Raw genomic sequence first — 23,072 nt, forward strand, 5'->3', positions numbered from 1 at the left:
AACCAAGTGACACAGATACGTTCACAGGTATGCAGCTCTCGTCAGTTCTGTATCTCCCTTCATGTTACCAGGGTCGGGCTGGAAACCAAAGTTAGGCCCGGTGAAAAAAATGTTCAAATGGCCCCACTCCCGAGGATTCTGGAGATAGAATGGGGTTACAGGGATGTCATTGGGTCATGGTAGCTTATTGTACTCTGAAAGCAGCACCCTCGCCTGTGCCTAGCAAGAAAATGCTGAAGTGACTTAATGGCCTGTCTGATCTTGCTAGTGACACAGATGTAAATGTTTTTCTATTGGGATAGTGTGTTATTCTTTCCTCAGCCACTGGTTTATTTTTGCAGGTCCAGGACTGTATTCTTCCAGAGATGGATTGCATCCATGATGAGATATGGCAAGAGCTCGGAGTCTATCCCAGAAGACATATTCCTGCATCTTTGAGGTTCTAAAACTATGTATTTGCAGATCAGGTGCCTTCTTCCTACCGAGTCAATTCTGTGACCCTGCAGAGGTGTGACTGACCTCCTGAGCTGAGAGTGCTCTTGCAGTCACATATCAGAAGATGCCACAATTTGGCTCCATTTCTGCTGCACTGTGGTGTTGTCATGCAGAACTCGCAGTGCATTTCTTCAGCACTGTGAGATATGATCCGATAGATACACTGGTCTATTTTCATTGAGCCTACAGGTATTGTAAAAGGAAATTATTTCACAGAGCTAGGACAATATTTAAACATTTCAAAAACTCTAATATTGCAGAGTAAGGGCTGCGTTCATGCAGAGCAAGAATTATGTTGCTGCAAAACTAGCTTTTTTCTGAAGTTAAAGGCTATATCCTGACAGAGTTCATAATGCATTGAAGAATAACAATTCTTGTCATTTCCATGAACGGTTTAGAATGTGTAGAGCCCATGCAATTTAAAACAACATAGAAACATAATATGTGCTGAAGTGAAAAGGAGTAACAGAGAAAATACCTTTTGATGCCCTTTTTGTGGCTTACGTGATCCTCAGGCCATATTATAGCCCCACATGTCCCTAACAACACCGTACAAAACCTGCAGCCAGGCCATCATACCTGGGGTCTCACACCACCCCTACAGAACCCCCAGTCCAGCCAAAGCACTTCCACAGAATCCCTAGTTGGACACATTGCCCCATCTGGACACTAATGAGGCCATAGCCGGCACAGGGAGGGTCGCGATTGCGGAAGGGAGCATAATTAAAAAAAATAGTAATAAAATAACTTACCTTGCCACCGGGTCCCACGTCTCTGCTCCTGCTCCCGACTTCAGGAACAGAAAGCAGGCAGCCAGGCTTCCTCCCCTAAGCCAATCACAACACTGCAATGCAGCGTTGTGATTGGTCTGAGCACTGGGACACAGTGCTCGGCCAGGAGCTGGATGGGTGGGCATGTTCTCCATGCAGGCTGTAATGCAGCCTGCATGGAGAGCGGAGAGAGTGTGCATGATTGGTTTGGGTGGCCGAGAGGGCCGACCAAACAGTCATTGCGCACTTAGGAGTGGGCAAAACAATCCTCCCCGGTCCTGCTCAGAGAGTAGAGCAGCAGCAAGCAAAGCAGCTCAGAGTCTCCACTTAGGCTACAGCACCCCATAGAACTTTTTTTTGGGGGTTACACAAGCCCATCAAAGTGAATATATGACATTACAGCGCAAGCAATTACAACTCATGCTTTTACAATGCAGTCTTTACATCGCAACTACCATTACATTGCATGATTTTACAACGCATGCCATTACAACTCATTTTTAAAAACTATCATTACAACGCATACCATACCATTACAACGCATAATACTTTTAGGGCAACAGTAGGGTAAGTGTTGGATAGTGTAGGGGTAAAAAATACTATTCCCACTCCAGTCAGTGCAACAGTAGGTTAAGTGTTGGATAGCGTAGGGGTAAAAATTACTATTCCCAATCCAGTGAGGGCAACAGTAGGAAAAGTGTTGGATAGTGTCGGGGTAAAAAGTACTATTCCCATGTACCCCATAACCCATACCCACCCTACTACTAAAAACATCTCTATTGCTTACCTTATAATGCGTTGTAATGGCATGCATTGTAATGGTATGTGTTGTAATGGCATGCATTGTAGTGAAATGCGCTGTAATGGCATGCATTGTAATTGCATGCGATGAAAAGGCAGTTGCGTTGTAAAGGTAGGTCATTGTAATGACTGCGTTGTAATGGATGTTTCCCCAACAAAGTTGTCACTGTAGCCCACATTACCGGACATCTGCTTCTAATGTTTGTGCAGCATTGGACAACCACAGAGCATATAGTCAGGTCACAGCACCTTCAAAGATCCATGGTCAGGCCACTACACACTGAAATAATCTTTGTCAAGATACTGCACCACGACAGAGCTTCAAACCAGATTCAGCATCCACAGAGAGCTCTCAGTCTGCTAACAATACCCCAAAGAGACTTCATAAGGATATCTAAGGGTGTAACTGTACTTCTTTCGCTGGTTAGCTCCTACCATACAATTAAGATCAGGATCAAAGCAGGTCAGCAAATCTTAAGCATTGAGGTAGTGAGCAGCACATAGATTAACATTCAGAAGGCAGCACAAAATGTATGTGGCAATTTAGGTTTTTGAATTGCTGGAGGTGGAATCCTTGTCACTTTAAATGGCATTCACAATCAAGACATTTGTTTGAGTGAAGGTAGTTATTTTATTTTCATTCACCGCTTTATTGACCCATTTCACTCTTTTTTGACTTATTTGATGGAAGGTGTTTATAGAAGGGGGACAGCCGACACGTGTTTCGCCCTATGTGGCAAGTTGAGCCAGGGCTTTCTCAAAAACTCTGGGGATAAATCCGTAGCCAAGGCGCTCCCGCAGTGTGCCTTGGCTAAGGATTTATCCCAGGACTTTTTGAAAATCTGAAATTTTGGATGCTTTTACATGTTGCCCTGAAACAAATTGAAATGTATTCAACCATCGTCAGACAGCATGTCTTTTGACCATAATGATTAGCCTTGAGAAGGCCCTGACTCAAATTGCCACATAGGGTGAAACAAGTGTCGGCTGTTCCCTTTCTCTAAACACCTTCCTTCAAATAAGTCAAAAAAGAGTGAAATGGATCAATAAAGCGGTGAATGAAAATAAAATAAATACCTTCACTCAAACAAATTTGAACTACTGTGTTGTGTTATAAAAAGTAATTACCCTTCTAACCAAAACAGATTGTTTGGAAGGGAGGAACATATGCTCACACCCTTACCCCCACTTGCTAATTCGAGGCTGTAAAGGTCCAAAGCTTTGAGCAAAGTTTCTCCAGTACCTTAGAAATTCATATCCAGAACCAGGATCCCTGGACCGTTTGCTTTCCTTTGAAACACATGGGTGTCTTATGATCACATCTTCCTGTTTGGACTTTTTACGTTGAGATAGGTCTTAGGGTCATAATCATAGCCAAGTTTTTTACTTATGCCTGACCTCCCCTCATGTTCATGTCCTACCATCTTTTAATGCAACTACTCTACAATATTACTAACTATCCCTTCGCCCAGCAATAGCATCATCAACTCTTTGTTTGTGTGTATTATGTTTTTTAATTATTCAATTTATATCATCAGATGACTATATAATAATATAGTAACATGATTCACAATCCATAAATTCTGCATTAATTCTGCGGAAAATATTATCCTAAAAATGTACACAATAACCAAAATTCACTGAGAGACATAGAGATGTAAAAGGTGTGGAATAAGAATAGGAGAGAAGGAAAGAGTGTCTCTTAGGTTTGATTATTAAGTATACAAATCACAAGCCGACCATATTACATTATATTTATCTTTCTCATCTAATTTCAAGTATATTATATGCCCATATCTTGAGAGTAGTAGTAGATTGTCAATTCATTATGTAAAGAACTCCAAGAGGCTTGTAGCATAAGTAGGAACAAGTTCTTTAATGTAATCATTAACACAGGCTCCTACAAAGGCGGAGCGTAAGGCAAGCAGCTACTCCGTGCGTCATCAGCTGTCAACTGTCAAAGTGCCAGTTGACAGCTGGTCACAGCACAGGTGGTACGGTGTCCACGCAGGGACACAGGAGAGCACTAACCAATACGATGTCCATGCAGGGACACAGGAGAGTGAGACACAACGCATTACTCAATAGAAGGTGATTTTTTGGACTTCCAATGCTTTAAAATAAGTTGTTGATTACTTGATGGCAAAAAGGTGAAATAACATCATCATAGGCGACTTTCAAAACACAATATTAATGACTGGGCTTATTCTATTTAAAACGTTATGCGAAAAGTTTTCCATTTTGCTACATGACCGTGTACATCACAAAACGTTCCGTGTGCAACACTTAAAAAGCTCACATAAAAATTAAGCTAACTTAAAAAAAGATAACTGAAACTCTGCAACAAAGCCAACCAACTCGGTACCTTATTTCCTTTCAATTTTTCTATTGCTTAAAATACCTCTTCCATTGAAATCTTGTCAATTAAGAGAGTGTTTTAATTTTGTGTGACTTTATGCAGGGCTATTTTGGGAAATAATTGATTAATGTCATTATTCATTGGTTGAAAGGTCTCTTCATACATCTTTAAATACTATTCTAAGAATATGTCATTACTAGCTTTGATGTGACTGCGTAGCCTTTATTTCCTGAATGGAAACAATGTTACCATTGTCTGTCTTTTCCTGTAGTGATGCAAGTAAGCTTCTCCTGACCTTTCACCTTGCTCTCAATAAACTTATTTTTCTACTTATATTTCATGTTTAGCTCTTCCATCATGCTTGAGGGATGCGCCAACCTTTCAAATGCTGGATGTAAAGGTTACTCCTATTCACGGTACTTTGGATGATTGTGGAATGGGTGACACCATCTAGTAGCTTGTGTGCCTCTTCCCACAGAGAAGTAAGTGTGAAGGGTGATGGTCTCTCCGGAGTAGGACCACAGGAGGAAAAAGTCATATGCATAATAAAAACCTCCAAGGCAATTTTGGGCACAAGGGCAATGAAAACCTTCACAGATGAATTCCAGGCCCTGAACAACCCTGAATTCAGAGTTGAACAAAATCTGGCAATGTCAGAAGAATGTATCGGAGAATCCAAAGCCAAGAAAATGAGGAAACAAATGGTGACAAAATTGATTAGCGATTGTGTGACGATGCCACCAAGCGTAATTACGACTGTGTTGTGATAGAGAGGAGTGAATGCCAGAGTCTTAAAAAGTGATGGCCATGGTAAAGATGGACAGGAACAGAAAGTAGTTACACAGGAAGTAGATAGATGATCTTCTATTAGGAATTCATCACACACTCCATAGGATAAGGTTGTGAAACTGGCCATCTTAGATTGGGCTCAATGCACAGTTTCACTGAGTGGTTTGAATGTGATCCTTTGTTCATGGGATGCTGGCCTCCAGATGTCTCTATTTCTTCCGAGACAGAAATCACATCCTATCACCAACAGAGTCTTGAACCTCCAATTAACGGAATGGTACTGATGCCATGTAATCCAGAGGCCCGCCAGAGAAACAAGAGGATGGACAGTAGGCCGCCAGCTATCTCCAGAACTTGGGAGTGTTCCACAGCCACATGCCAACACTGCAACATGGGAACTCTTGACCTTGCATGAGTCCCTTTGCCCAGAGATGCTGGCATCCAGCGTGAACCCTGCCTGAGTGGAGGTTGCCCTAACCATAGACCATGACAGAACTCAAACCTGAGCAGGTCTATAGACCCATTCTATATCCCTCGTACTCTCTCCTTCTGAACTCCCTTCTCTCATTCAGTAAGAGGGACGAGTTCTTTCAAGAGCACTTTGTTCTAATCAATAGCTGTTCTCTTGTGTGAAACAAATTCACATTAGGATTTACATGTTGTCACTCTGTGTGGACTTCTGAGATTTTACACTGGGTTAGATTTGAAGCCACACTCCTGTTGTGCAGAAGAGTGGGGTGAATTGATGTGGAGAGGGTGCATTTGGTTGTGGTGGCGTGGATTAAAGTGGCTCGGTGAATTAAAATGGTTTGGAGTGGGGTGGATTAGATGGACTGGAATTGGATTACGGTAGAGTGGGGAGGATTGGATTGCGGTAGAGTGGGTGGATTGGATTGCAGTAGAGTGGGGTGGTTTGGAGTGCAGTAGAGTGGGGTGGATTGAGTGGGATGGAATGAAATAGGGTGAGGTGGGGTGGATTAGATTGGATTGAGATGGGTGTTTGGATTGAAGTGATAGGACAAGGGTGGGGTGAAATGGATTGGAGTGGGGTGGTTTAAAGTGAGGTGAATTGGAGTGTGGTGGAGTGGAATGGGGTGGATTAGATTGGACTGGAGTGGGGCAGAGTAGACTGGAGTGGGGTGAGTTGGATTGGACTGAAGTGAGGTGGCTTGGATTGGACTGGATTGGAGTGGGGAGGGGTGGATGAAGTGGAGTGGGGTTGGCTGAACTGGGGTGGGGTGGTTTGATTAAGGTAGAGTGGATTGGATTGGTGTGAGGTGGAGAGGGGTGGATTTTTTTGGGGTGGGGTGGATTGAAATGGGGTGGATCAGAGTGGGGTGACATGGGTTGGGGTAGGGTGTGGTAGGTTGGATTGGGGTGGGGTGGGTTGGATTGCGGTGTGATGAATTGGATTGAGTGGAGTGGATTGGACTGAGGTGGGGTGGACTGAAGTGGGTTGGAATGGAATGAGGTTGAATGGGGTGGGGTGGAATGGAGTGGGGTGAACTGGATTGAGTGGGGTGGACTGGATTACGGTGGATTGGATTTGGGTGGAGTGAATTGGAGTGGGGTGGATTGTTTGAAGTGGGTTACTGTGGGGTTGATTGACTGGAGTGGGGTGGATTGGACCAAAGTGGGGTGGATTGGACTGAAGTGGGGTTGATTAAACTGGAGTGGGGTGAATTGTAATATAGTGGGGAGTATTGTAGTGGGAAGGATTGGAGTGGGGTGAATTGGTGTGGAATGGGTGGATTTGGTTGGGGTGGGTGGATTAAGGTGGCTCCGGGTGGGGCGAATTAAGGTGGTTTGGAGTGGGGTGGATTAGATCGACTGGAATGGACTGGAGTGGGTTAGATTAAAGTGAAAGGTATTGGAGTGGGATGGATTGGAGAGGGGTGCATGGAGTGGATTGGAGTGGCTGGATTGGAGTTGAGTGGACTGGATGGATTGGGGCGGAGGGGGTGGACTGAACTGAGGTAGGGTGGATTGGATTGGGTACAGGGGAGTGGATTGGAAGTGAGTGGGGTGGATTGGAGTGGAGTGGGTTGGATCAGAGTGCGGTGGATTGGAGTGAGGTGGAATGAATAGGGTGGGGTGGGGTGGACTGTAGTGGGGTGGATTAGATTGGAGTGGACTGGATTGGAGTGAGTTGTGCCAGATTGGTTTGGATTGGAGTGGGGTGAAGTGGATTGGATTGGGTGGGATGGGTTGGATTGCATTGAGCTGTGGTGATTTGGATTGGAGTGGGTTGGGTTGCAGTGGGGTCAATTAGAGTGTGGTGGATTGGATTGGGGTGGATTGGATTGAGGTGAATTGCACTGGATTTGAGTGGACTGGATTTGTATGGGCTGGCGTGGATTGAATAGGAGTGGGTGGGTTGGATTGGTGTGGAGTGATGTGGATTGGATTGGAGTGGGGTTGGGTGGATTAAAGTGGTTTGAATTAGAGTGGGGTGGATTAAGATGGAGTGAGTTGAATTAATGCAGACTGAGGAGTCACTTGGATTGGGTTGGATTAAGATGGATTAGATTGTAGTGGGATGGATTGGAGTGGGGTGAGTGGATTGGGTTATGATGAATTTGATTGGATCGGGGTAGATTTGAATGAGGTGGAATTGTTTTGGGTGGGTGGATTGGTGTGGATTGCAGTGGGGTTGGTTGGATTGGAATGGGGTGAATTGGAATGGGGTGGGCTGGATTGGAGTGGGGTGAGCTGGATTGGAGTGGGGTTTATTGGATTGGACTGGACTGGATTGGCTAAGAGTAGGGAGGATTGGAGTGGGGTGAATTGGGATGGAGTGGGCTGAGTTGGGATGGAGCAGGAAGGATTGGATTGGGGTGAGATGGACTGGATTGGGGTGAGGTGGATTGTCTTGGATTGGAGTGGGGTGAATTGGATTGAAGAAGGGTGGATTGGATTGGAGAGGGGCAGATTGGATTGAGAGGGGCAAATTGGATTGTAGAGGGACAGATTGAACTGGAGAGGGGTGGATTGAACCGGACAGGGGTGCATTGGATTGAGTGGGGCGGTCGGGATGGATTGGAGTGGGGCAGATTGTTTTGGATGGGAGTGGGGCAGATTGTTTTGGAGCAGATTGTTTTGGATTGGAATGTGCCAGAATATTTTGGATTATAGTTGGGCAAATTGTTTTGGATTGGAGTGGGGCATATTGTTTTAGATTGGAGTGGAGCAGATTGTTTTGGATTGGAGTGGGACAGATTGTTTTAGACTGAGGTGGGGCACATTTCTTTGTATTGGAGTGGAGCAGATTGTTTTGTATTGCAATAGGTAGGATTTTTCTGGATAAGGGTGAGGCAGATTGCTCTGGATTTGAGTGATGTGTTACAGCAAACAAATGATGGACGGAATGCTGACAATGCAAACATTCTCCCCCAGTCAATAGATCTGGGTTAAATCCATTGTTCTTTTGCCCACTACGCCACCCCAGTTAGGACCCAGCCATCTCTGAGCCCCACTCTTTTTAATCTTTACGTGTGGCCGCTGGCTGCTGTAGTCAAAAGCTGGGGCCTGACAATGGTTTCCTATGCGGATGACACGCAGCTGGCGGTCACACTAAGTTTGGACTCAGCTATGGATGCCCTCAACTTCTGTGAGGGGTTGCGCTCGGTGGCCAATTGGATGAATCAGAACTGTCTCCAATTGAACACTAAGAAGACAGAGGTGATGGTGTTTGGTAAGCTTCCTGGATATTGGAATGATAGCTGGTGGCCCCCCGAGTTAGGTATGACCCCTTCTCCTGCTATGGAGTTAAAGAACCTTGGGGTCTGGCTGGACCCTGCACTTAGTTTCACCTGCCATACGAAGAAGGTAGCTGCCTCTTGTTTCGGCATTATCAGGAGCATGAGGCCGGTGCTCAAATTCTTTGATGCCAGCACGAGACAGCTGGTGGTCCAGGCCTCGGTCTTATCTAGGATAGACTATGCTAGTGCTCTGCTTGCAGGCACGAACAAGGCTGAACTCTTGCGGCTACAACGTGTGCAGAATGCCGCCGCAAGAGCAATAATTGGGTTGCCCAAACGTTGCTCAGTGTCCGGAGTACTGCATACTCTCCACTGGCTGCCTGTTGCGCGGCGTATTGAGTTTAAGGTGCTTTGCCTGGCCTTCAAAATTTTGAAAGGCTTGGCCCCTCCTATTCTTACGAATCTCCTTACTCCGTACATCCCTTCTCGCTCTTTGAGATCCTTGGGCCAGAACTTAGCTGTTGTTCCCCGTCTTCTGTTGAACAGGACGGGTGGCCGCTCCTTTCGAGTAGTAGCTGCCAAGCTCTGGAACGCTCTTCCCTACGACATCCGTGCTGTGGAAGATTTAACCAGGTTCAGAGGTGTCATTAAAACGTTTCTTTTTAATAAAATTAAGTAACCCCGCTGCATTCTGTGTTGTTGTGTTCACCTTTTTTGGCACCAGGACGCCCCTTTGCTGGGGCAGCTGTGCGCGGTACAAAAATCAGTAACATAACATAACATAACATTTGCAAATCAGTCTTGACCCTGTGCCTCATGGGAACAGTCCAGACTGAACTGCCAGGCCAGGTCCTTCCTTAACCGGAAACAAGCATCCTGGGACCGGTTTCAGGGTATATCACCCTTCTTCAGCCAGGCTAGCTTGAATCCAGTGGCACAGTGAGCAAGGGACCCACGTCTGGGCATACCCATCCCACTTAGGGCAAAAAGTGTTACAGCAAACAAATGATGGACGGAATGCTGACAATACAAACATTCTCCCCCAGTCAAAAGATCTGGGTTAAATCCATCGTTCTTTTGCCCACTACGCCACCCCAGCTCTCCATGCCACTGTAATCAAGCTATCCTGGCTGAAGAGGGGTGAAACCCCGAAACCGGACCTAGGATGCTTGTTTCCAGTCCAGGGAGGACCTGGCTTTGCAGTTCAGGCTGGACTGTTCCCATGAGGCACAGGGTCAAGACTGATTTACATATGGCTGGGTTCAAACTGGAATGGTATGGTGAGCAAAAAAAAGATGGATTTAGGCCCAGATCTCTGTACTGGGGTGAATGTATGACATTGTTCTGCATTCTGTCCATGAACTGTTGTTTTTGCATTTGTCACCACGTGTGGGATGGGCATGCCCAGACGTAGGTTCCGTGCTCTCCATGCCACTGGAATCAACCTATCCTGGCTGAAGAGGGGTGAAACCCCGAAACCGGTCCTAGGATGCTTGTTTCCAGTCCAGGGAGGACCTGGCTTGGAAGTTTGGGCTGGACTGTTCCCATGAGGCACAGGGTCAAGACTGATTTGCATATGGCTGGGTTCAAACTGGAATGGCATGGTGAGCAACACAACGATGGATTTAGACCCAGATCTCTGTACTGGGGTGAATGTATGACATTGTTCTGCATTCTGTCCATCAACTGTTGTTTTTGCATGTGTCACCCCGAGTGGGACCGGTATGCCCCGACGTGGGTCCTGTGATCTCCATGCCACTGGACTCAAGCTATTCTGGCTGAAGAGGGGTAAAACCCCGAAACCGGTCCTAGGGTGCTTGTTTCCAGTCCAGTGAGGACCTGGTTTGGCAGTTCGGGCTGGACTGTTCCCATGAGGCACAGGGTCAAGACTGATTTGCATATGGCTGGGTTCAAACTGGAATGGCATGGTGAGCAAAAAACAATGGATATAGGCCCAGATCTCTGTACTGGGGTGAATGTATGACATTGTTCTGCATTCTGTCCATCAACTGTTGTGTTTGCATTTGTCACCCCGAGTGGGACGGGTATGCCCAGACGTGGGTCCCTTGCTCTCCATGCCACTGGAATCAAGCTATCCTGACTGAAGAGGGATGAAACCCCGAAACCAGTCCTAGGATGCTTGTTTCCAGTCCAGGGAGGACCTGGCTTGGCAGTTCGGGCTGGACTGTTCCCATGAGGCACAGGGTCAAGACTGATTTGCATATGGCTGGGTTCAAACTGGAATGGCATGGTGAGCAAAAAAGCAATGGATTTAGGCCCAGATATCTGTACTGGGGCGAATGTATGACATTGTTCTGCATTCTGTCCATCAACTGTTGCTTTTGTTTTTGCATTTGTCACCCCTAGTGGGACGGTTATCCCCATACGTGGGTCCCGTGCTCTCCATGCCACTGGAATCAAGCTATCCTGGCTGAAGAGGGGTAAAACCCCGAAACCGGTCCCAGGATGCTTGTTTTCAGTCCAGGGAGGACCTGGATTGGCAGTTCGGGCTGGACTGTTCCCATGAGGCACAGGGTCAAGACTGATTTGCATATGGCTGGGTTCAAACTGGAATGGCATGGTGAGCAAAAAAAAATGGATATAGGCCCATATCTCTGTACTGGGGTGAATGTATGACATTGTTCTGCATTCTGTCCATCAACTGTTGTGTTTGCATTTGTCACCCCGAGTGGGATGGGTATGCCCAGACGTGGGTCCCGTGCTCTCCATGCCACTGGAATCAAGCTATCCTGACTGAAGAGGGATGAATTCCCGAAACCAGTCCTAGGATGCTTGTTTCCAGTCCAGGGAGGACCTGGCTTGGCAGTTCGGGCTGGACTGTTCCCATGAGGCACAGGGTCAAGACTGATTTGCATATGGCTGGGTTCAAACTGGAATGGCGAGCAAAAAACACTGGATTTAGGCCCAGATCTCTGTACTGGGGCGAATGTATGACATTGTTCTGCATTCTGTCCATCAACTGTTGTTTTTGCATTTGTCACCCCAAGTGGGACGGGTATCCCCAGACGTGGGTCCTGTGCTCTCCATGCCACTGGAATCAAGCTATTCTGGCTGAAGAGGGGTAAAACCCCGAAACCGGTCCTAGGGTGCTTGTTTCCAGTCCAGTGAGGACCTGGTTTGGCAGTTCGGGCTGGACTGTTCCCATGAGGCACAGGGTCAAGACTGATTTGCATATGGCTGGGTTCAAACTGGAATCGCATGGTGAGCAAAAAAACGATGGATTTAGGCCCAGATCTCTGTACTGGGGTGAATGTATGACATTGTTCTGTATTCTGTCCATCAACTGTTGTTTTTGCATGTGTCACCCCGAGTGGGACCGGTATGCCCCGACGTGGGTCCTGTGATCTCCATGCCACTGGACTCAAGCTATTCTGGCTGAAGAGGGGTAAAACCCCGAAACCGGTCCTAGGGTGCTTGTTTCCAGTCCAGTGAGGACCTGGTTTGGCAGTTCGGGCTGGACTGTTCCCATGAGGCACAGGGTCAAGACTGATTTGCATATGGCTGGGTTCAAACTGGAATGGCATGGTGAGCAAAAAAACAATGGATATAGGCCCAGATCTCTGTACTGGGGTGAATGCATGACATTGTTCTGCATTCTGTCCATCAACTGTTGTGTTTGCATTTGTCACCCCGAGTGGGACGGGTATGCCCAGACGTGGGTCCCTTGCTCTCCATGCCACTGGAATCAAGCTATCCTGACTGAAGAGGGATGAAACCCCGAAACCAGTCCTAGGATGCTTGTTTCCAGTCCAGGGAGGACCTGGCTTGACAGTTCGGGCTGGACTGTTCCCATGAGGCACAGGGTCAAGACTGATTTGCATATGGCTGGGTTCAAACTGGAATGGCATGGTGAGCAAAAAAGCAATGGATTTAGGCCCAGATCTCTGTACTGGGGCGAATGTATGACATTGTTCTGCATTCTGTCCATCAACTGTTGCTTTTGTTTTTGCATTTGTCACCCCGAGTGGGATGGGTATGCCCAGACGTGGGTCCCGTTCTCTCCATGCCACTGGAATCAAGCTATCCTGACTGAAGAGGGATGAAACCCCGAAACCAGTCCTAGGATGCTTGTTTCCAGTCCAGGGAGGACCTGGCTTGGCAGTTCGGGCTGGACTGTTCCCATGAGGCACAGGGTCAAGACTGATTTGCATATGGCTGGGTTCAAACTGGAATGGCATGGTGAGCAAAAAACAATGGATTTAGGCCCAGATCTCTGTACTGGGGTGAATGTATGACATTGTTCTGCATTCTGTCCATCAACTGTCGTTTTTACATTTGTCACCCCAAGTGGGACGGGTATCCCCAGACGTGGGTCCCGTGCTGTCCATGCCACTGGAATCAAGCTATCCTGGCTGAAGAGGGGTAAAACCCCAAAACCGGTCCCAGGATGCTTGTTTCCAGTCCAGGGAGGACCTGGCTTGGCAGTTCGGGCTGGACTGTTCCCATGAGGCACAGGGTCAAGACTGATTTGCATATGGCTGGGTTCAAACTGGAATCGCATGGTGAGCAAAAAAACGATGGATTTAGGCCCAGATCTCTGTACTGGGGTGAATGTATGACATTGTTCTGCATTCTGTCCGTCAACTGTTGTTTTTGCACTGGATTTGAGTGAGACAGATTGTTTTGAATCGGAATTGTCCAATTGGAGTGGGCCAGATCGTTTTGGATTGGAGTGGGGCAGAATGTTTTGGACTGGAGTGCGGCAGATTGGAGTGCAACATATTGGATTGAGTGGGATGGATTGGATTTGGGTAGAATGTATTGGGGTGGGCTGGATTGGGGTGGTGTGTGGTGGTGTGGATTGGGGTGGAATAGATTGGATAGAAATTGGTGGATTGGAGTTGGGCAGATTAAAGTGGGGTGGATTGGATTGGGGTGAACCCTCATTGGGGTTGAGTGGGGTGTGGTGGATTAGATTTGGGTGAGGTGGATTGGAGTGTGGTATGTGGGATTGGGCTGGATTAGATAGGTGTGGTGTGGATTGGATTGGAGTGGGGCAGATTAGAGTAGGGTGAATTGGGAAGGAGTGAGGTAGTTTGAGATGGAGTGGGGAGTATTGGATTTGGGTGAGATCAACTGGGTTGGTTTGGGGTGAGGTGGATTGGAGTGTGGTGGATTTTATTGGAAAGGGGCAGATTGGATTGGAGAGGGGCAGATTGGACTGGGGAGTGGTAGATTGGACTGAAGAGGGGCAGAGTGGATTGGAGAAGGGCAGATTGGGTTGAAGAGGGGCAGAGTGGATTGGAGAGTGGCAAATGGGATTGGAGATGGGCAAAATGGGTTGGAGAGGGGCATAATGGATTGGGGAGGGGTGGATTGGATTGAATGGGGTGGATTAGATTGGAGTGGGGCAAGATCTATTGGAGTGGGGCAGATTGTTTTGGACTGGGGCAGAATGATTTGGATTGGAGTGGTGCAGATTGTTTAGATTGAAGTTGAGCAGACTGTTTTGGATTGGTGTGGGGCATATTGTTTTGGATTAGAGTGGGACAGATTGTTTTTGATTGGAGTGGGGCAGATTGTTTTTGATCGGAGTGGGGCAGATTGTGTCAGGAATGCAGGTCCCGCCACAATGACTCATGGGTGCCGGCAGAGTAGTATAAAACCCCTCCGATCTCGCTCTGTAACGTTTCATGTTCTAGTGTTCGGGATCGCTCCTCACTTTCGGGTCACTTACCTGAGGTTCTTCTGCTTCCCGGCCCAGTGTCGGCGTTCCTGCTCTTCATCTCGCCGCGTTGCGGCTTCATCATGACCTCAGGTATTTCTTGAGTCCCTCAGCGGTTTGGTGGCGTTCCTCCATGTCGGCTCTTGCAGTGCTGCATACCTGAATTCCCTGCACCAAGAAGATTCTCAGCCTTCACTGTCAGCAAGACGGTAACAGTGCTTTTGCGTTGTACATGATATTCTTTTGCTTAAAAGTGCCATACACTCATTTGTTGGGAGCCTGTTCCCTGGAGATTCATTTTTTCCATTAGATATTTTCTTTACTTTCACTTAAGGACTGCGCCAGAGTATTCCTGAAGAATATAGGAATTCTCTGTTAGTTCTTCCTGACTTAAAGGAGAACTAATTGAGCTTGTGTTTAAGTTATAATTAACCAAAGTTCTGATCAAGATACCTGCTTCTGAGTGTAACTAATAGTCTTAGGTGAGAGTTAGTATTTTCCCCTCCTTGATTTCTGTTCTCCACTTCAAGGAGTGAGATATTGAGATACTTCCTTTCCTTTATTCAGAGAAAGACTATATCTGTATCTCCACATAAACCACTCTATTATCATTTCGAGAAAGGAGGGAAGGTCAAGGTACTTGACAATTCCACATTTTTTTTAACTATTAGTATTGACTTGTTCTATATTTCTTTATACTTACACACTGTATCTCTTTTCAGGTAGGGATTTCTCCTGGTTACCTATTCCTGTCCATGAGTGGGGAATGATGTGGGACATCCCTATTTTCCCTTCTTCCCCCGGTGTACTGGTGTTGCTTTGACTCAGTTGGGCATATCAGTGGCCTAGGGAAGTCAAGACCTTTCATCCTTACATGGCGTTTCTGCGGAAACGTGAGTAAGAATATGACAGATTGTTTTGGATTGGAGTGGGGCAGATTGTTTTGGACTAGAGTGGGGCAGATTGCTTTGGATTGCAGTGGGGTAGATTGTTTTGGATTGCAGTGGGGCGATTGTTTTAGATTGGAGTGGTGCAGATTGGAGTTGGGTGAAGTGGATGGATTAGAATAGGGTAGACTGAATTGGGCTGGATTAGATTAGGAAGGTAAATTGGGATGGAGTGAGGTGGATTGATTGGGGTGAGATGGCCTGGATTGGAGTGGGGTAGATTGGATTGGATGGGGGCAGATTGGAGTGGGGCGGCTGGGAGTGGGGTAATTGCTTTGGATTGAAGTGGGGCAGATTGTTTGATTTGGGGTTGGGCAAATTGTTTTGGATTGGAGTGGGGCAGATTAGGGTGGGGCAGATTGTTTTGGATTGGAGTGGGGTAGACTGTTTGGACTGGAGTTGGGCAGGTTGTTTTGAATTGGAGTGGGGCAGGTTGTTTTGGATTGGAGTGGGGCAGGTTGTTTTGGATCGGAGTGTGGCAAATTGGAGTGGGTCAGATTTTTTGGGATTGAAGTGGGCAGATGTTTTAGATTGAGTGGGCAGAATGTTTTGGATTGGAGTCGGGTGTTTGGATTTGGGCAGACTGGAGTGGGGAGAAGTGGTTTGGATTGGAGTGGGATAGATTGGATTGAATTGGTATGAGTTAGTTGGATAGGATTGGAGTGAGGTGGCCTGGATTGAAGTGGGACAGATTGGAATGGGGAAGATTGAAGTAGGGCCGATTATTTTGGATTGGAGTGGGAAAGTTGTTTGGACTGGAGATGTGCAGGTTGTTTTCGATTGGAGTGGTGCAGATTGGGGTGGGGTAGGTTGGGAGGATTTGAGTGCAGTACAATGAAGTGAGTGGGGTGTACTGGATTGATTTGGCTTGGACTGGTTTGAGTGCAGTGGTTTGGATTGAGTGGTTTGATGTTGGGTGAATTGGCGTGTGGGAAATTGGATTGGATTGGGGTCGATTGGGGTGTACTGCACTGCATCATTTTGAAAATTACACATAAGAAAGAAACTATGTCGCTTGGCAATATATAGAGCAAGATAATAATCATCATTTGAGAACAGCGCCCAAAAGCAAAAAAAACAAAACAAAACACGAGTGCAAAGTGAGAACAGAAGCACTGACAAAGTAAAAGAAAGTTTTTGCCAGTTACACACCTTCTGTATGCAGAGCATTGTAAGTTAAAAAGAACAAAATAGTACCTCAATCATATCGGGAGCAGTGGACGGGGACTGAATAAGTTGGATCAATCAGTGCTCCACACAACGAAAAGAAAATGATGTACAGAAAAGTGTCATGTGAACCAACAAATTGTAAGCAACAGGGCGGGCACCAAGCCCTTTGTGTCAACAACAGCATCTTGCGAGTGATACACATGTGCTTGGGCATGCTATAGCAGGCTTGACCCTAAAAATTGAATCACTGTCAAAAAGCCAATAATAATTTAGCGATTGAATGTGTTTTTCAGTGTAGGTATTTTTATTGTTCCTATTGTGGGTACATCAGAGGTAACCTTCACTGCTGCAAACACCACCACCTGCAAAATGTCAGTGCTTTGCCGTCCATACAAAGAATACAGATTGTGTTCCCTTTTTAAAAAAAATCTTTTTTATGCATTTCATATTTTATCAACAGACCGAGCATAACCCCACCCTCTGGTCCCCACCCCCCAACAGCTGGTGAGATATCATAATTACATATATATCATTCATTCTTAGAAAACAAACTTCTGTATAAGACATAACATTACATAAGAGCCATAAAACCTTCTCAAGTAAAAAACTAGAAAAAGCAGCAAATGTGTAAACTCACCTAAACCTCCCCATTATCCTAAAGTGCCCTGTGCCATAGCAGCAATCTATTGGTATTCAGGCCTAACCATACCACCATTTCGATCTCTCGCAACCCACTCTGTCAGAGGTGCCCAGATTCTCAGGCCTTTCTGTCGTGCGCGACTCCCCTTACTTGCGTACACAGCTTTCTCCAAGTTATAATCTGCCAGAAACCGGCACCATGCTGAAGCAATACACAACCTCAGGACAGCAATTGCTATAAATATCAAATCTTGCCCTGCCACATCTACCTCTTCTCCTGCTACTCCTAACAAAATCATAGCAGGAGACAGGGTCTTCCAATTCCAGCGCCTCCCAAAAGAATTTAGTGATTCCTTGTTTCAGTTTTGTGCGCATGCAACATGATTAAAAAGTATTAACAATATCAGCTCGGGGTAATGCACATCAGGGGCAGCATGTTCCTTTTCCCTTCCCCCATTTAGCGATCTTGTATAGAGTGTAATTAAGGGAAAAACAGGTCTTATAGTATTGTGATTGCAGTCGGGCAGGTATCAAAATATTTTGAGCAGAATCAAAAGATTTGAAAAACATTGTATCTGTTATCCCAACACTCTCTTGCCAATTTTGAGAGCATTTCTCCAATTCATCCTTCATCACAGAGTTAAAGAGATTGTAAATAACCCAGATCAAGGTTTCCTTAGTATCTACCAAGCTATCAACTAAGGTTCTTTTGGCAAATCCAATTGGCCCACCCCCTTTTTTAGATAGGAAATCCCTCACCTGAAGAAATGTAAAGAAGTCCCTCCAACCGATCCCAAACTTATTTTTAAGGTTGTCTAAAGAGGTTGTACCCATGGGAGAAAAAAAATAAGCCCAATCTATAAAGTCCCATTTCTGGCCATCTCCTTATAAGTTGATACCAGAAGATCCTAGGTAGATTTGGATTGTTTTCCAAAGGCGTATAAAAATGTAGCCAATCAATGCCCAATAATCTGCGGACAGTACTCCATACTTTAAAAAAAACCCATATAAAGTCTTAAAGCATACTTTCTCATAATAGCTGTCATTTAGCTGACGCCATAAGCATCCCCACGCCTCTTCCTCCATTTCAATTTCATAAGATGAAGGAACTTTCTTATACAACCCCTGCCTCAAGGCATTCTTACAACAGAGTTGTGCTTTTCAACAGAGAGGTAGCCCAGTAATATTGTCTCACATTAGGCAGCGCCCAACCCCATATCTTTTTTGGTAGTGTTAGGAATACAAACCTCTTCTTGGTCTGGTGTAGGCCCATACAAACCATGAAAATATAGCTTCCATTTACTTTAGCCAATGGGCTGCAAAATCCAGTAATTGCCCGAAAGAGAAATAGGGAAGAAAAGCATTTTAACAGTATTGCATCTGGCGACAATGGATAAATGAAGATTATTCAATCTAGTCAAATTCTGTTTAGTTTTATTTAAAAGGGGTTCTATGTTGTCTTTAACCATATTGTCTATTTTTGCCGATGTTCCAGCTCCCAAATATACCGTCTTCTCTATAATTCATGAATCCTGTATTATTATTTTCTCATTATTAACAACCTTGTTTTTATTTTGGTTAAAGGCATAGCCCAACAGTTCTTCCAAACTTTTCAGACTCCTTGAGAGCATTTAGGGTATCAGTAGTCACAAGAGCAATATCGTCGGCATAAGCCAACACTTTTGTTTGCCACCCTTGTGTCTGGATCGGTAGAATTGCACAGCTGTTTTCAAGTTGCCCTACCAGGAGATCGATATAAATAGCAGACAAGAGTGGAGAGCACGGACAGCCTTGCTGAGTTACCCGCAATATTAAAATTGTGTCCACAAGTGCACCATTCACACATACCATAGCCGTCAGGTGGTGATATACCATTTTAATTGCTTGGATGAAACCTTCACTGATACCCACCCTTTACAGGACTGCCCGCAAAAATTGCCAGGAGACCCTGTCAAAGGCTTTTTCTGTGTTGAGTAACATTAAGGCTATTGGATCTCCTGTAACACAGGTGACATCAAAAAACAAGATCACCCTCCGTACATGATCTATTGTCTTCTTCCTGAATAAATGCATTTTGTCGGGTACGTACAACCTTATGTATCCTTGGGGCTAAACGAGAAGCCAGGATTCTAGAGTATATTTTAGAATCAATATTGATCAAAGTGATTAGGCGGTAGGATCCAAGTACCACTATTGGCTTGTTTTTTGGGAGTGATACCACAATTTTGGCAGAGGACCAGAAACCCAGAGGCCTACCTCCATTGAAAAACATAATCAAACAGTTTGATCATGCACTCCTTAAATTGTTGAGCGAATATGCTATACAATTCAATGGGAATACTATCTGTACCAGTAGCTTTACCACTTGGAAGACTATTCATCCCCAGAAGGATCTCTGTCTACTGTGGGGGCTCTTCTAACTGCTCCTGTTCTTCAAGAGAACATTGATTGTGGGATATTGCATCTAATATTCATTAATCTCCCCAGGGCTCCCCATGACAATTTCCAAGTATAGATTTTGGTAATATTGATGAAAATGTGCCCTAATTTTGACTGGGTCAGTGATCAATCCCATAATAGGTACCCAGATCTTTTGGATTAGGTTTTGCATACTCCGCTGCGGCCAGGTGGTGTCCAATCATTCTCACTGCATTCATAGGACTTTTCTTTCAAAACAGTAAGCTTATCAGCGGCTTTTGTAACCATGATTTCTTGAATAGCAGATTTAGACAATACCACCTTTACCCGAGTTTCCCCCACATCACCCCTCTCCGTTGTAAGGCAATAACTAGATCGTCTTCCGCCTGAGATAAATCTGCTTTAAGATCCCATATTAGATGTTGCCTTGCCTTTTGAGATTCAGAGAGAACCTTAAAGTCTCCCCCCCATACCTGCCTTCAGGGCATCCCACACAATGTCTATTACTCCACTCCTCAAGTTATCTTATAGGGATCCACTTCATCATGTGGTTGTGGCTTGCTAACAACTCCAAGCAATTCCCTTAGGCTTGAAACCTTCCCCCTTGATTCCTACCACGAGTGTGTTATGATCTGAGAATATACAAGGAGCTTTTTCTATTGAGCAGACATGGAATAAAGAGTGGGTAACAAACACATAGTCCGATCGAGTATGGACAAGATGTGGTATGTAGAAAAAGGTGTACACTGGATCTGAAGACTTTTGCCAATTCCATAAATCAATCAGGCCATAGTCTTTACACAGAGCCCTCAAAGCGTGAAATACCTTTGGCTTCCTCCCGGTATAGACCCAGTCTGCTTCAGCATTCGAGGTTCAGTCGGACAGTATGTTCATGTTAAAATCCCCGCCAAAGGACTACTGGGTAAGGCCACATTTATAGCTCCCCGGTCACCCAATCAAATACCCCTGGGTCATTTACAATGATTCCATTAATTGAGAATATAGTAAAAGTATCCCCATTACATAAGAGGCATTCAGCTATAACTCATCTGCCACATTTATCGTGAGCGTGCGAGTAAATTGCAGGCTGGTATTACGCACCACGATAGCCACACCACACGTCCGAGTATTCTGTATTGTCCCCCCAATCAGCCTATGAGCCATCGAATTTAATAGGTGGAGTTGAGCGACTTCAATATGGGTCTCTTGCATACATATAATATCTTCTGCTAGCAATTGCAACATTCCGTCACTTCTTAATGTCATTAAGTCTACCAGATATTAATGATAGCTATGAGTAATTTACCCAGTTCTTGTGAATATCATCTTACTCCTTAAGACCATATTTTCTGCTAAAAATAAACACTGTGATGCACAAACCCGTCCCACAAGCATGTCCACCCCCACTCATCAGACCCCCAGTCCCACCCAGCCTCCCCCACCCGCCACCAAAAACAAAGGCAACTAGGCCCCTTGCTTGAGCCAGGATGATGACATCCAACACAATACCACACCCACCTTTCCCTCCCTTCTCACCAGCCACTCAAAAAAGGTTGAATCCATTATTCATCGAATTGCCTTCTGACAACATCAAAAAAAGGGAGACTGTCTGTTCCAGGACCACCCTCCCAGATTTTCCTTTTTCTTTTTTTCTTTCCATCAAGGGTGACACCAATAACCCTATATGATACCTGGCTTCACTGAACCCCACTCCCGGACCCACCTGTGATATCTTTTAGGTATGCCTGAGCCTGAATTCCAGAGGTGAAACTGCGAGTTTCCCCCTGAAAACAATCTTCAACCGGGCCTTGCAGATAAACTTCAGCTCCCAGTTCTTGGAATGAAGCAAAGACCTGCCTTAAACGCCACTTTCGTTCTACTGTGGCATGAGAGAAGTCCTGTCGGGTGAAAAAGGTTACTCTTTCATGCTCTCTTTTTTGCAGTGGTACGGGCCAGGTCATAAACCACTTGGAGTAACAGAAAGATGCTGGAGTATACCAGCATTGCCCATGGTCATTCTGGTTCTTTAGAGGTACGTTTTGACAACATTAGTGGAAACCTGTGAGCCCGCTGGATTTCTTTGTCCCAATCCCATGAGGGCATCTCAGGGAAGGCACCACTTAATAAAGTGACCATATATTTCCTGGCGTCATTTACCTCTACCTCTTCCGGTACCCCCAGGAATTGTAAGTTATTACGTCATTGCTGGTTTTCTTGATCTTCAAGCTTCCACATTATTTCCTTCAATATCCCCTCCTGCATTACACCCTGAGACGTAGGGGGTACCACTTCAGTTTCGAGGATTTCCATCCGACCTTCCACCATGACTATTCTCTCAGCAATATCTGTACAAGTTTTCCCAATTTTCCTAACTGCACCCTGCAGCTTTTTTGCAGTTATCACTCTTGACTTCTTCCTGGAAGTGTTTAGTAGACTGAAAAATCATAACCAGGAAGGGATCCCTCATGATCCCACCTTCAGATATACCACAATCACCTTCCGGGACCAGCTCAGCCAATTCTCTTCCATTGTCCCTTCTTCCTCTGGAGTGGTAAGCTGTGTGGTCGAATAATCCCACTTCAGGTCCCCTGTGCTACCTCTCTCATACACTTCTCGTGGAGTCTTTTCCTTCCCCCTTTTAGAGAGAGATTTCCTTCACTGCACAAGACACGATGAATCTTCTTACCTGGAGCTGCTATTCCATTTGGCACCACCTTCACCACTTGACACAAGTATACTTTCATCAGAGATGTCTGAGTCATCTGTCAGGGAAAAGAACTTCTCAGGCACATAAGGAGACATAGCACAAACTCTAGGGACACTTTCTAGCTTGCTCTTGATAGCTTTATCAGCATCACCAGGTGTTACTTCTCCAATCGCCTGATCCATGTTCTCCTATTTCAAGAGGCTTGAGGGGGACCCAGCCCCTCTCCCTTAAACGATGCCTCTGGGGCGGTCTCTTCATTTATTCATAGCCAGGAGCCAGAGTCACCTTCCTGTAAGAACCCTGATCCCTGTCCCCTTCTAGGGGCGGTTCCTCCAACTGGGTATTTAGCATTTCACAGGCAGCATCAATGTTGGAGGTGACTTGTGTTTCAGCCCCCACTTTCCGGCCATCAGAAAACATACCAGCAGTCCCAGAGGGGGAGAATAAGCTTGCAATTAGGGGTTGGGACCCTCCGATATCCCAGGGGGTTCACTGAAGTACTTTTTTAGTTGTTTAATTTTTTTCCCACTTCCCAGTTTGGTGGTCCCCCTTCATGCAGTTTAAGCATTACAAACGAATAAACACATTGG

This window comes from Triturus cristatus, chromosome 1_2, assembly GCF_964204655.1.
Source record: "Triturus cristatus chromosome 1_2, aTriCri1.1, whole genome shotgun sequence".
Lineage (NCBI taxonomy): Eukaryota > Metazoa > Chordata > Amphibia > Caudata > Salamandridae > Triturus > Triturus cristatus.